At 42.6% G+C, this 13,089-nt stretch overlaps 1 protein-coding gene across 1 annotated transcript in view; it reads right to left on the bottom strand.

Moving 5' to 3' along the window:
* Window positions 1-13,089, bottom strand: part of LOC126545701 (F-box only protein 31-like) — a 79,122-nt gene that overhangs the window by 63,387 nt on the left and 2,646 nt on the right. The window lies entirely within an intron of this gene.

Raw genomic sequence — 13,089 nt, 5'->3', positions numbered from 1 at the left:
TGGAAACCACACATTTCTGATCACATTTCTCAATCTTTCACACTTCAAGACTACTTAAAAATAAATCTTTACAGGAGCCGCTATCAAAATTACCGTTCATCACGTCACACTTCACAAATCGAACAGTAAAATATAAGCTCTTCGGCCAACTAAGCTGCACATTTTTTTTTTTTTTTTTAATAGCAGTTCAAGCCTTACATTGCCCAACTTGCTGCTCCGACACCTACACTGCTTTCAGCATTGGCACATACTCTAGAGTGTGCATTGTTACAATTCTGATGATCTGGCATACCAAGTGCAATTTAATTTCTTCAAGCCAGTTTATTCATCAGTGTTTCAACAGCGTAAGTACAACATGTTATGAGAAATGCAACTCCTCATGTGCAGTTTTCACTGAGACAAAAGGACACAGTCAATTTCAGCTCAACCTTGCGCAGCAGCTAGGCTAGCGGTATTTCCTCTTACAGCCTTAACATAGCCCAAGCCAATGGCATTATTTTTACTAGGAATGCCAGATTTAACAGAGACCTTGCCGTCAGTTCAAGGTGCTTGGCTAGGCCAGCTTGCTTCCAGAGAAAAACAAAATGAGCCGATTCATTTTAGTGCAAGGCAAGCAGTGATGCAATTTACTTAAGGAATCCCTGACAGCCATTGTTTTAGAAGCATCAAAGAATGCAGGAAAAAAGGAACCTTCTAGAAGTTTGCTAATAGGAATGAAAGCAAATACTTCCTGCATGATTAGTGACATACAGCTATTTTTATCACCTCATATAGCATAAATCTAAACGAAATATATACATGAATTTTTTTTTTGTGTAGTCTAACTTATTAGATAAAAGCACAGGCTTATTGACTGTCGGTGTTGGTTGCATTTGTCGCTTTTCAACATTATGGGCCGGCGCAAAAGGCCTGCAAATGTTCTGACAATTATAAATGAAAAAACTTTGGAAAGTGCATAAATTCAAGAACTTGAATTCTGATTCAGAGAAAGAAGTTGATTATGAGCTGTCTTCAAGGGACAATGACGAAGAGTCCTGTTGCCAGTTCCTAATAAGCATGTCTTAAATTTGTTTGAATTTCCAGGTTAAAGAATTTTTAGATGTCCAGCAATATATCTCAAAAAATCAGCATTTCAATTTAAAGCCTGCAAATGTGCAACTTAGACAGACATAGAATTTGTTGCGCTTCAAAAAAAATACATCCGGCACCCAAAGACTTAAAGAACTGATTTAATCAGCCAGGTCATCAGAAGTTGATCTCAATGACTGGACAAGAGTAATTCCACAGCTTAAAAAGACTAAATGTGGGAAAATTTCAGAAAATTTACAACACTCCCGTCTTCTTTCTATTACTGCCCCTCCTTTCGCCTTGATCAGGTGCTGCCAAGCCATGAACCCTGAGGTGGAAATTGCGTTCATTAGATGTAAATGATACATCTGTCAGTAAATAGATTTACTGGCAGTTATGATGCACCCCCCCTCACTCTCCTAATCCCTTTTCAGAGTTCCGTGTGTGTGTGTTAGTCCTCACACTTGCCCATCTCAGCTGTTCGTGTGCATGGTACGCAACAATGGAATGTTGTTGCTAAACCCCAGGGTCGTCATATCTTTGTGCCTACGCACTTTGCAAGATTACTTTCCGAGAAACCAGAGGCACAAAGGCCAAGTGTGGCAAGCTTTTGTCGGAGCAGTTTCTGCATTCTTGACCCATCACTGACTGTAGCCATCTTCAACAATCTTCAGATTGGCTTCAATATGCCCCAGGCTCACCTTGGTATTACAGATAACACCTGAAGTAACTTGTCTTCACTCTGTCTGCTATGCATTCAACACAGCCTACTTGTCACACCATACCCCAGATGTTACGCTGCAAGTCCTTCAATTCGTTCAGCACACCTATGGACTCAATGTCCATATGGTGCAACTGAGTACCAGTCTCAGAATCCACAGGACCTCCATTCCATCATTTAAGTAGGGTGATAATCATGATCATGAGAGTTCATTGGCACCTTTAACGCCCAAACTCTGTCGACTGAAGCTAGCTTAGCAGGACTCTTTCAGGAGCTATCAGGCAATGTTTGGGATATCATTGGCCTTAGTGAGATTAGAACTGGTGAGGCTTATACAGTGCTGAATAACGGCCAAGTTTGACTAACGACAAAGAATGAAAGTGTCCAACTCAAGAGATAAGATAGAATTCACGGAACTGTCAAAACTAATCAACAAGGAGAAGATAAGGGATATTCGAAATTATAACTTGAGGAAGTGGGGTGCCATAAAAAATGGTCGCAGCATGAAATCAGTGAGAAGGGAAGTTGGCATAGGACATACCAAGATGTATGCACATAAAAATATCTTCAACAATCTCGAAGGTGTAGTAAAACCAGCGGAAGAATTCTATACTGACCTGTACAGTACTCAGAGGAGCCACGATACCTCCATTCGAAGCAGTAATGAACAGGTTGCAGAGACTCCTTCTATAATTAGCAATGAAGTTAGAAGGGCCTTGCAAGACATGAAATGGTGAAAAGCGGCAGGAGAAGATGTAATAACAGTCAATTTATTCAAAGATGGCGGAGACAATGCTTGAAACTGGCGGCTCTCTATACAAAGTGTCTACCGACTTCAAGGGTCCCAGAGAACTCGAAGAATGCAAACATTATACTAATCTACAAAAAAAGGAGACATTAAAGAATTGAAAAATTATAGGCCCATTAGCTTACTCTCAGTATTATATAAAAAAAAAAAGTCACCAAGATCACTTCAGATAGAATAAGGGCAACACTGGACTTTGGTCAACCAAGGGAACAAGCTGGCTTCAGGAAGAGATACTCTGCAATGGATCACATCCATGTCACTAATCAGGTTATTGAGAAATCCGCAGATTACAATCAGCCTCTCTATATAGCTTTCATAGATTATGAAAAGTCATTTGATTCAGTAGAGATACCAGCAGTCATAAAAGCATTGCATAATCAAGGAGTACAGGCCACTTACATAAATGCCTTGGAAAATATCTACAGAGATTTGACAGCTACCTTAATTCTACACAAGAAAAGTAGGAAGATACACGATCTCTCCAATGCTATTCACTGCATGCTTGGAAGAAGTATTAAAGTTATTAAACTAAAAGGCTTAAGAGTAAGAATCAGCGGCGAATATCTCAGCAACATTCGGTTGGAGATGACATTGTCCTGTTCAGCAACACCGGAGACGAGTTACAACAAATGATTGAGGTCCTTAACAGAGAGAGTGTGAGGTTGAAGATTAATATGCAGAAGACAAAGATAATGATGAATAGCCAGGTAAGGGAAGAAAAGTTCAGGATCACCAGTCAGCCTCTAGGGTCTGTGAATGAGTACATTTACATAGGTCAATTACTCACAGGGAACCCTGATAATGAAAAGGAAATTCCCAGAAGAATAAAAATGAGTTGGAGCGCATACAGCAGACATTGTCAGCTCCTGACTGGAAGCTTACCATTATCGTTGAAAAGGAAGGTGTACAATCAGTGCATTTAACCAGTGGTGACATATGGAGCAGAAACTTGGAGACTGACAAAGAAGATCGAGACCAAGTTAAGGACCGCACAAAGAGTGATGGAACTAAGAATGCTAGGCATAACGTTAAGAGACAGAAAGAGAGCAGGTTGGGTCAGAGAGCAAACGGGTATAGCCAAGATTCTAATTGACATTAAGAGACAAAAAAATGGAGCTGGGCAGATCATGTAATACGTAGGTTAGATAACCAGTGGACCATTAGGGTTACAGAATGGGTGCCAAGAGAAGGGAAGTGCAGTCGAGGGCGGCAGAAGACTAGGTGGGGCAATGAAATTACGAAATTTGCGGGCAGTAGTTGGAATCGGTTGGCACAGGACAGAGGTAATTGGAGAACGCAGGGAGAGGCCTTCGTCCTCGTTCTCATCGATTCGGTGCCTGCGCGATTAACTCGAGATGCATTCAGTTGTCACCATCTATTCCAACGTTCACGCACATCGCTGCTGCTTCGTTAGTTCAACCTTCTTTGTTTAGACTGATCCACGGACCAGGAAAGGGATTCGATTCATAGTCAGCTGGTCTGTATGCTCGAGGAACAAGTTGCGGCCAGAGAAAGTGCCAATTGGATTTAACTTTTCTTTTTGATTCATTATTTACTCGAATGAAGGCTCGCCACGACGCTGGCAGGTCCTCCGAACCATATACCCACAATATGGGTTAGATAAGATGGAAAATAAAATCATGTGAAACAGCGTCCATGATCAAAACCTGCAGTAACCCTTAAACCCATAAGCAATATGACTGTAACCCATAACCTCGTCTGGTTTATCCCTAACTGTACAGTACTTTTCGTGCAAAATTGCCAACTGGAAACAAGAATCGCAAGCAATTGAGAAATTAGGCAATATACTGAGAGAGCCAAGGCAACAGCCAAACAGGAAGGAAAAGCGAAAATTAACAAATTGAACCATTGTTTATGAGAATATTTACGGATCAATATCTTTTTATTTAACAAGGAAGTAGAGAAAACGCCACCAGAAGTGGAGAATGATTTTGTGTGTTTTGAATGACGCTTCTACATTTATCAGTCAAGCCGCCTGACGTAGCCACTTCTCTGCTGTGCTTTTGTGGGTATTTTTCTAACCTTCTACAGTGGGCACAGTACGTCTAGAACCCCAGCATCCTGCGCTCTACGCTGCTGTAAGGGACTGGTGGCCACGCATCATTATGCAATTTCCCAAATAACGATACGAGTCGGTTTTGGCATTTGATAGAGCAGTAAACGAGGGACCCAAAGGAACTGTCTTCCGCAAATATATATTTCTGCATAATTCTTCCTCCAGAGCTAATTCAAAAAACACTACTATAGTCGGATTACAACTTAAGTCTGCAGTGAAGCCCCGCCCACGCCCTCATAATCGCTAGCCACTGCTCCTCCGTGAGGCTTCAAATAATTCGTACTTCAAACTTTTCCCGTTACCCAAATAAGGCGGTAAATGCAAAAATAAAATTATTAGCATGTAACTTTATATGTTTTCCCTCGCCTATTATAGTGGAATGGCGAAAGCCTAATTCTTTATTGAACTGAAATAAAATGCTTCCATCACTGCAACTATTTATTGTCAAGTTTCACTTGAGTTGGCAGTGAAATTGATGAGTAAAACGGGTTCAGCAGTGAAATGAACTCTACCACAGACTTTTGAAGATTTAATTAATTATGGAGTTTTACTTGCCATAACCACGATCAGATTACGAGGCACACCGTGGTGAAGGACTGCGGAAATTTGGACCAACTGGGGTTCTTTAACGTGCGCCTAAATCTAAGTACACGGTTGTTTTCGCATTTCGCCCCCATCGAAAATGCGGCTGCAGTGGCAGGGATTTGATCCTGCCACCTCGTGCTTAGCAGCCCAACACCATAGCCACTATGCAATCATGGCAGGTAGACTTTCGAAGAGTGAAATGCTCAGACTCCATACACTTTGTATACACTCTGTTGCACACCTCATTGCTTCTGTCAATGAAAACACTCTTCAAAAACAGCAGACGCTCCGAAGGTATCAAGTTCGCCGCCATTTTGAAAAGGCCACAAGACGCCGATTTTGTTTGCTTCTGTGATTGGCTGGAGCAGTAACACAACCCCGCACGATCTGCGTGCCTTGCTTGCGAACTGCTGGTTTTCTTAAGTTGTATGCTCCTATAGAAATCTTAATTTTACACTTTCGCTTCTTTACTTGTTCTTGGCGCTGTTCTTCCTGCGCTCCTTTCCCACGCGAGTCCATTTGATGTGGTTCCTTGTTTGCCAAGTAAAGGAGAGGTGCATCACAGGGCGTACCTGCGAGATTCCCCTTATTTCATCTCTTTTTTGTGGGTTTACATGTGTTTATGGCAAGTGGAAGGCATTATTCATATTTGTACTAGTAAAGGTATTGATAAGTTGCCTTGAGTTGCCCCCCCCCCCCGAAAAAAATCCTGGGTACATGCCTGTTCCACACATTTGTTACCTAGGTATACAAATTGATTATCAAAAGAAACCTTTACCAGGTTGCTCTCCTAACTTGCCATCGTGTACGCTTTCCCTTTGATTTAGTCTTTAAATTCAACAGGATTTTCTTCAGTTGAGTATTGGCACAGAACGCCCCATGCTCTGTTTTGCTTCTTTCGAGCTTGTCTGCAATAACCGTTCCACCAGGGAACTTGTCTTCCACTTGAACGACTTTTTGTTTGAGGGATAAAATTTTCTAGTACGTCAATAATAAATATGGTAATATAAGCTCATATCAACGTAGGTTGATTCTTTAAAATGATCCCAATTTGCCGAGGCTAGTTTCCACCGAAGGGCATATAGTTAGTTAAATGTGGTTTAATGGCGCAAAAGCAGCTAAGGCTATGCTGCACCAAACACGAGGTGTTTTATGTACTGGATTTTATGTACTGGATCAAGTCGTTGGAGGTAGGACTGTCTGGCTGAGCCTTAAACCACGGAGCCGTAGTCTAAAAGGCTACACAAGAGACCGGTAAATACGTAAAAGACACATTCGGTCGGAACCCCAGTGCCTATGAGATAACACTTTGAGAATATTCAATGCTTTATTTGCCTTAATCTTTAGTGTTTTAATGTGGGCTAGGAAGTTTAGTTTTTTGTCAAAGATTACTCAGAAGAATTTATAACCTTGTTTTACCGGCAACGCGACATCATTCAATTTTAATACTGGGTCAAAGTACAACCCTCGTTTTTGCGAGAATAGCACTGTAACAGTTTTTGAGTAGAGAAGCGGAAGCCATTTTTCTGGAGCTGCCTTTCACATGTTGGCAAGTTTGAGGCGCGGCACGCTATTTGCAGATCATACACGTATATGGAGTGCATAACAGAGGGGGGAATGACTTTGTTAATAGAGTTCATTTTTACTATAACGAGTGTTGTGCTAAGTTCCGTGAGTAAGCTGGATGATCACCCTTGATTTTGACATATTGTGCGGGAGTATTGCAGTAGTCAGATGGATGGTCGTTGGCACTACACTTCGCGCATGTATCCTTTCCTCTGCATGATTGCGATGCATGTCCAAACCTCTGTCACTTGAAGCACCGCCTCGGGTTCGGTATGTATGGTCGGACACTGATTTTCAGGTAGCCTGCGTCAAGTGAACTGGGCACAATACTAGAACCAAATGTGAGTACTGCCGTGTTTTGTGGGGGTCTGTTGGTCGTTTCATCAAAGTGTTATCCTTTGTACCTTGATTACATTTTGCTCCTAAAATCCCTCAAGGAGCTCTTCGTCACTGAAGTTCAAGAAATCTTCTTCTGATATTACTCCTCTGCTGGTGTTGAGCGAGCGATGTGGGGAGATGCGACATTAACGTCACTGATACTTGTGAGTTCACCGATTTTTTTCGACTTGGTCTTTATTTGTCAGTTCAAGGAGGAGGTCTCCGCTTGCCATCTTTGATGCTTTATAGCCTGATCCGACCATGTTTGATAGGCATTTGGATAATAAGAAAGGCGATAGTTTTCTAATAGTTGTGTTGCCTTCACTGTGCAGGACATGGAACTTTGGGAAGGTGTCATGGATAGGTTTCAATAGGAACTAGGATGTTGCTTCGGTGCGCCCTCGTTTTTGAGGGCGATCTTGGAGGGGGGGGAATAGCATTTGCCATGTAAACACTGGAAAATTCGGTGGCGATGGTAGCCACCTACAACCGAGCCCAACTAGGGGACGCTACTAGGTTGGGAATAATACCTGGAGACGCCAGCCATGCATCGCCACTATAACCTAATATACCCAAGACTGGATATATTACACACAGTTAACCCTTGCCGCCAGGAAATATGGAAGTAATAAGAAGTAAAGAGAAGACAGGAAACATTGAAAGTGAGAGAGAAAGAAAAAGTTTGAAGAGGGGGACAGGAAAAGGCGACTGCCGATTTCCTCCAGGTGGGTCAGTCTGGAGGTGCCGTCTATGTGAAGCAGAGGCCAAAGAGGTGTGTTGCCACCGCTGAAGGTCTTGAAGGTCCAAACACCCAGCATCGGCTCAATCCCCAGGATCCCCCTTTCCCCAGACACGGCTAAGCCGCGCACGGCTACACGCGGGAGGGTCAAACCCTTGCGTGCTCGGGTACGTGGTGTCGCAACACACCAAATGCCTGCTTACGCAGACGCCCCTGTGGGGGAAGGGCATATGGAGGACATTCGTGTTACTCTATTAAGTTCAATGTTATTGGGAAGTGCTCACTTCCAAAAAGATTTCTTGTTACACTCCACTCTAAATAAGGTAGAAAGACCACAGAGCCAATCACTAAATCTAAAGAAGAATATGAATTATCAGGTTGTCTACCAACCAGGAATTCTCAAGGATTTTGAATAGTCTGGAAAAACTCAGGGAAAACTCAGAGAATTTGTGCTTCTATCAGGGAAAAGTTAGCTGTCATTTTATTTAAAGCGGATGAAAGTCGTCCTAATGTTGGCTCGAGTAAAAGAGGGGAATCGTAACAAGTTGTCTTTGACACCATGTCATCGGTTAAAGGAGTTGCCAGTGCACAGTCAACGACCGATTTTCCGGACGCCCGATTTTTGGGATATGCCCGATAATGCAGACGGCTTCGCGGCACCACCACATACCCCATAGAGTCAATGCATAAGAACGTCTGATTTTCCAGACTTTTTGCAGTGACCACAGGTCCGAAACGGCATTAATCAAAGCCAACATCGCCATTTTGATCATCTCACCGCCTCGAACCGGCGCTCTCACACGCAGATCTGCTGGCAGCCGTAGCCACCACCGCAGCGCAAGGCCTAGCTGCTTCGACTTCACTATTAATGTTCTTGCCGTTAGGTGCCGTGTTTTTCATTGAAAGAATTCGCCGCTGTCAGCAATGGCACCGCCTAGTAAGTGTACTGGCAGGCCTTCAGAGCTTTTTTGGACATGCCTGTGGCGATTTGAGCACTTTGAGCATTTTTGAGATTTAAGCAATTTTTTCGGACTGTCCGACTTTTCAGAAGTTTTAGTGGCTCCTAGGGAGCTCAAAAAATCAGAAGTTGACTGTACAACTGATCAAGAAGATGCTTCAAATGGTTTGTGGGGCAGAACGAGGATGACAACAGAAAGGGCAGAAAGTGAGAGAGGCATAAAGGAGGTCGCATTGAGGAATCATAGGGAAATGAACTGTGCCACCTCTTCTTTGAAAGAGCTTGAGCTGAAAAAGGAAAGTGTTGGCTGACGCCAAGGTGCAGTGGACCCTCATCCAAACCAAAATAAACTCTTTAAAGCAGTGAAATGCAACATTGAGGCATTGTGCGTGCACTGAGAGTATGTCAGGACAGATGAGGTTGATTTTCCAGCTGCTGGGAGACTCTCACTTGTGACAAAGTTCGAGTCTAATACCAATGAGCTTGCTATTACTCCATAGAAATAGCTCATTTTTGAAAATATTTGCTTCTGTATGTATCTCTTTTTATTTGTATTTTAAAATGTTCGACGGGATTTGCAATGGGCTTTACCATTTTTTAGATATTTCATTCACTGTGTATTTTACTACCCTTCCCTTCAATTTTCTATATTGAATAAAATCAGCATTACTCCTTACAATTCAAACTGGATTAAGTCGTCTTTTTTTTTTTTTAATTTTTGAACATGTTTAATAGACAGTGAGAGCATCGGGCGACATGGTGTCAGCCTGTCTTGACATAAAGTTCTGTGTGACAAAGGGAATTTTGCAAAGGCACTCAGGGAAAACCTGGAAAGCTCAGGGAATTTGAAAATGTCAACTTGGTAGACACCCTGATTATGACAGACATTGTAATAGGTAGGCTCTTTTTTATTAAATATGTAAATGGAGCAAATGGCTATCAGCTTGTCAAATAAAATTACCCACACAGATACAGCCTTGAGCCACATCTGAAGGGTAAACTGTTCGCAAACAACAGACTTATTTACACCTCCAAATGAGGCAGAAGCGTTGCGACGCTCTTTAGGGAAAAATGGCAAATTGTGTGAAAAAGTGAGACTGTGTAGGCTTTAAGTGTATTTATTGGACATACAGCAGCCTCAGATTAAATTTATATACGAGTTCTATGATGTTGTCGAGGTTACGAAGAAGTTCTAATGTTCCTCTGTGGCATCTGTGTATCCATATCGCAGAAGATTAAGTTTGCACTGTGTGTCTAGTATAAGAAGACTAATTCAACTTACAGAGCCCCTTTTGGGCTCTGTGATGCACGGTTTCTCTTTCTCGAAGCGGTCGAGAGATTCCCACCGCTACTTAGGTGCTGGCAGTGCCGGTTGACTGGAAGTCACATTCATCACTCTTGCGAGGTGCTGGACAGACTCTCTTATGAGCGGTTTGTTTGACGTGAAGCACTCATCTCAACGGATGAGACCTTTGAGGCCACCAGCCCAGAGGTTGATGGCCCCTTCTTTTGTGAAGGCGGAGCAGCACTGGCTGCCGCCTTCAAGGTGGCAGCTCACTGCAAGTGGGCCGGACAGCCGCCAGAAGCCGTTGTGGCGCTGCCCCCTGATGCACAACTTCGGCAAAGCTGTTCTTGGGCAGGCACAATACCCACCTGCGTGCTTCCTTGAATGATAGGTTTTCTTTGACTTTCATTGTGACAATTTATTTTTCTGTCTTCCAGGACAGGCAGGACCGTGAATATGCGGCATGATTGCCATTACAGCTCATGCAGTGCGAAGCGTTTTCGCACGTTTCAGAGGAACGTTGACAAGTGCTGCACTTAGCATGTGTCTTTCAGCCTACGCGGTTCTGTGAACTATGGCCAAAACGCTGGCATTTAAAGCATCAAAGAGGATTTGGCACATAGGGTTTTATCCGGATCTTTACACAACCTGCTTTGACTGTCTTGAACAGGATGTTTGAGCCAAAAGTGATAATAAGGTGTTTCGTCTGGATCTTTTTGCCGTCACGCCTCACCTTTATTCGCTTCAGATTGATTATATTTTGCTCACCTCAACCTTCTAATAGTTCAGCTTCAGTTAAATTCATCGTCATCATCAGAAACAACACCACAGGTGGTGTTCATCGTGCGGTGCAGGGATACTGTCACTGGGATGTCATCAAATGAGACTAGATTAGGCAGCTTGTGTCATGTTGTTTCTTATCATGGAGTTACAAAAGATCGCCACTAGCCACCTTCGATGCTCTGAAGCCTATGCCAAGTACTTCAGTCATACATTTTGAAACTAGGAAAGGTGAGGTCATTCTCCACGTTTTTTCGGGTTTATCAGAATGGATAACATAGAATCGAGGGAAGTTTTGCTTTTGGTTGCCAAAAAATTGGAAGACTTCTTCGGTGCGCCCTCGTTTCTGAGGACGATCGATGAGTTTGGTGAAAAAGTTGTGCATAAGTATACCTGCAGATTTTGGCAGTAACACCTGCCGCATACCATGGAGCCCAACAAGGGGACACTACAGGACTTACAAATAAACAAGTCCTTCGGACGCCAACTGTACGTTTCCACTACAACCACATATATATAGCCAAGGTTAGTTGGTTCCACAAAAGGTTAACCCTTGCTGCCAGGAAGACTGGAAGTAAATATCCAAGTAAATTTTTGCCGACGGCAAAAATTCACTTGGAGTGCCCATATAATTGATATTGCAATATAAAAAGTGAAGACAGGAAATATTGAAAGTGAGAAAGAAAGATGAACGTTGGAGAGAGAGAGACACAAACAAACAACTCCTGATTTCCCCCAGGTGGGTCAGTCCAGGGGAGCCATCTATGTGACGCCCAGGCCAAAGAGGTGTGTTGCCTCCGTAGAGGAGCCATAAAGGTCCAAAAACCCGGCATCAGTTCAACCCACAGGACCATCTTATTCCTAGACAGCGCCAAGCCATGCACAGTTAAGTGCAGGCGAGTCCGACCCCCATCTGCTCGGGTCCGTGGTGTTTCAACATACACCAAATGACTGCTTATGCAGACATCCCAGTGGGGTATTATATAGTGTGCCTTTGCTTATTATTTGTTTATTATGATCCTAATTACTGCCATGGTAACATGCTTGGTAGTATACACACGTAAATGATTTCAATGTTCTGGCCACTGCCTGAAGGACAAGGGGGATTACACAAGCAAGCTAAATTAACTTACACATTACACATTAGCCCTTGCACACCTATCCAATGGGACGACACACTGTTTGTCTGCTAAACAACGCAAGTGACATCGCATGTATGTCTTAAAATGGTAGCACATAATGCCATTTAAAAATATACTGGAAATGTGGTGCCACCAAGGTAGCTACAACGCTCCCATGTGCTTCGGCCCCATTGAGCATGCACAGCCTACAACTCAGGCTACAGTAGGGCAACTACACTGTTAGGTTATTGTCTTTATTCAGCACAATATTTCATTGTTTAGTCTTTCGAATGAACTCACCCTTTCCAATGAGCTCATACAAAAATCTGCTCCTGCAGCACCAATGTTTTCAATGTACTCAGGATTATTTTCGTGGCTTCATCAGACACACTGGGAAGTTGATGGCTGACCCAAAAGAGTCATCCTCTACTTTCTACTACCACTGTTCACCTTATTGTGTTTAAGACAATTGTTCAGCCAACTTTAGATTACGCATATATAATTTAGTACCTGTACACTCAGAAACATGTTAACCAAATTGAAAAAATGAAAAAGAGAGCGGTGAGATTTATTTATAACAGCTTTGGGCGAACTTCGATCACATCATTATTAGCAAAAGCCAACCTCTCAACGCTAATACAAAGAAATTGTGTTTTGACATTGAAATTTTGTTTTCAGTTAGTTAAAGGTTATAAGGTAGACATATCACAGATACTTCCTTTTTCTACAGGATATGCCACAATGCAGAGACACATCTTGACTATAACTCCTTTTTCCACTCAAAATAACACCTTTAAGTGCTCATTTTTTTCCTAGGGCAATAAGTGAATGGAATAAACTTACTAATGAACTTGTTTCACAAACATCTGTAAACCTTCTTGCTGTACACCTACAGCAGTGACTCATCTCGCATGCCGCCCTAAGTTTATTATATGCTTTTGTGCTTGGTTCCGGTACATCACTGTGTTTACATTGCCAAATTATGTTCTTCTTTTCCGTGTAT

The sequence above is a fragment of the Dermacentor andersoni genome, chromosome 1, assembly GCF_023375885.2.
Source record: "Dermacentor andersoni chromosome 1, qqDerAnde1_hic_scaffold, whole genome shotgun sequence".
Lineage (NCBI taxonomy): Eukaryota > Metazoa > Arthropoda > Arachnida > Ixodida > Ixodidae > Dermacentor > Dermacentor andersoni.
Note: the sequence above shows the minus strand (reverse complement) of the source record. Positions and strands in the feature narration are given on the sequence as shown.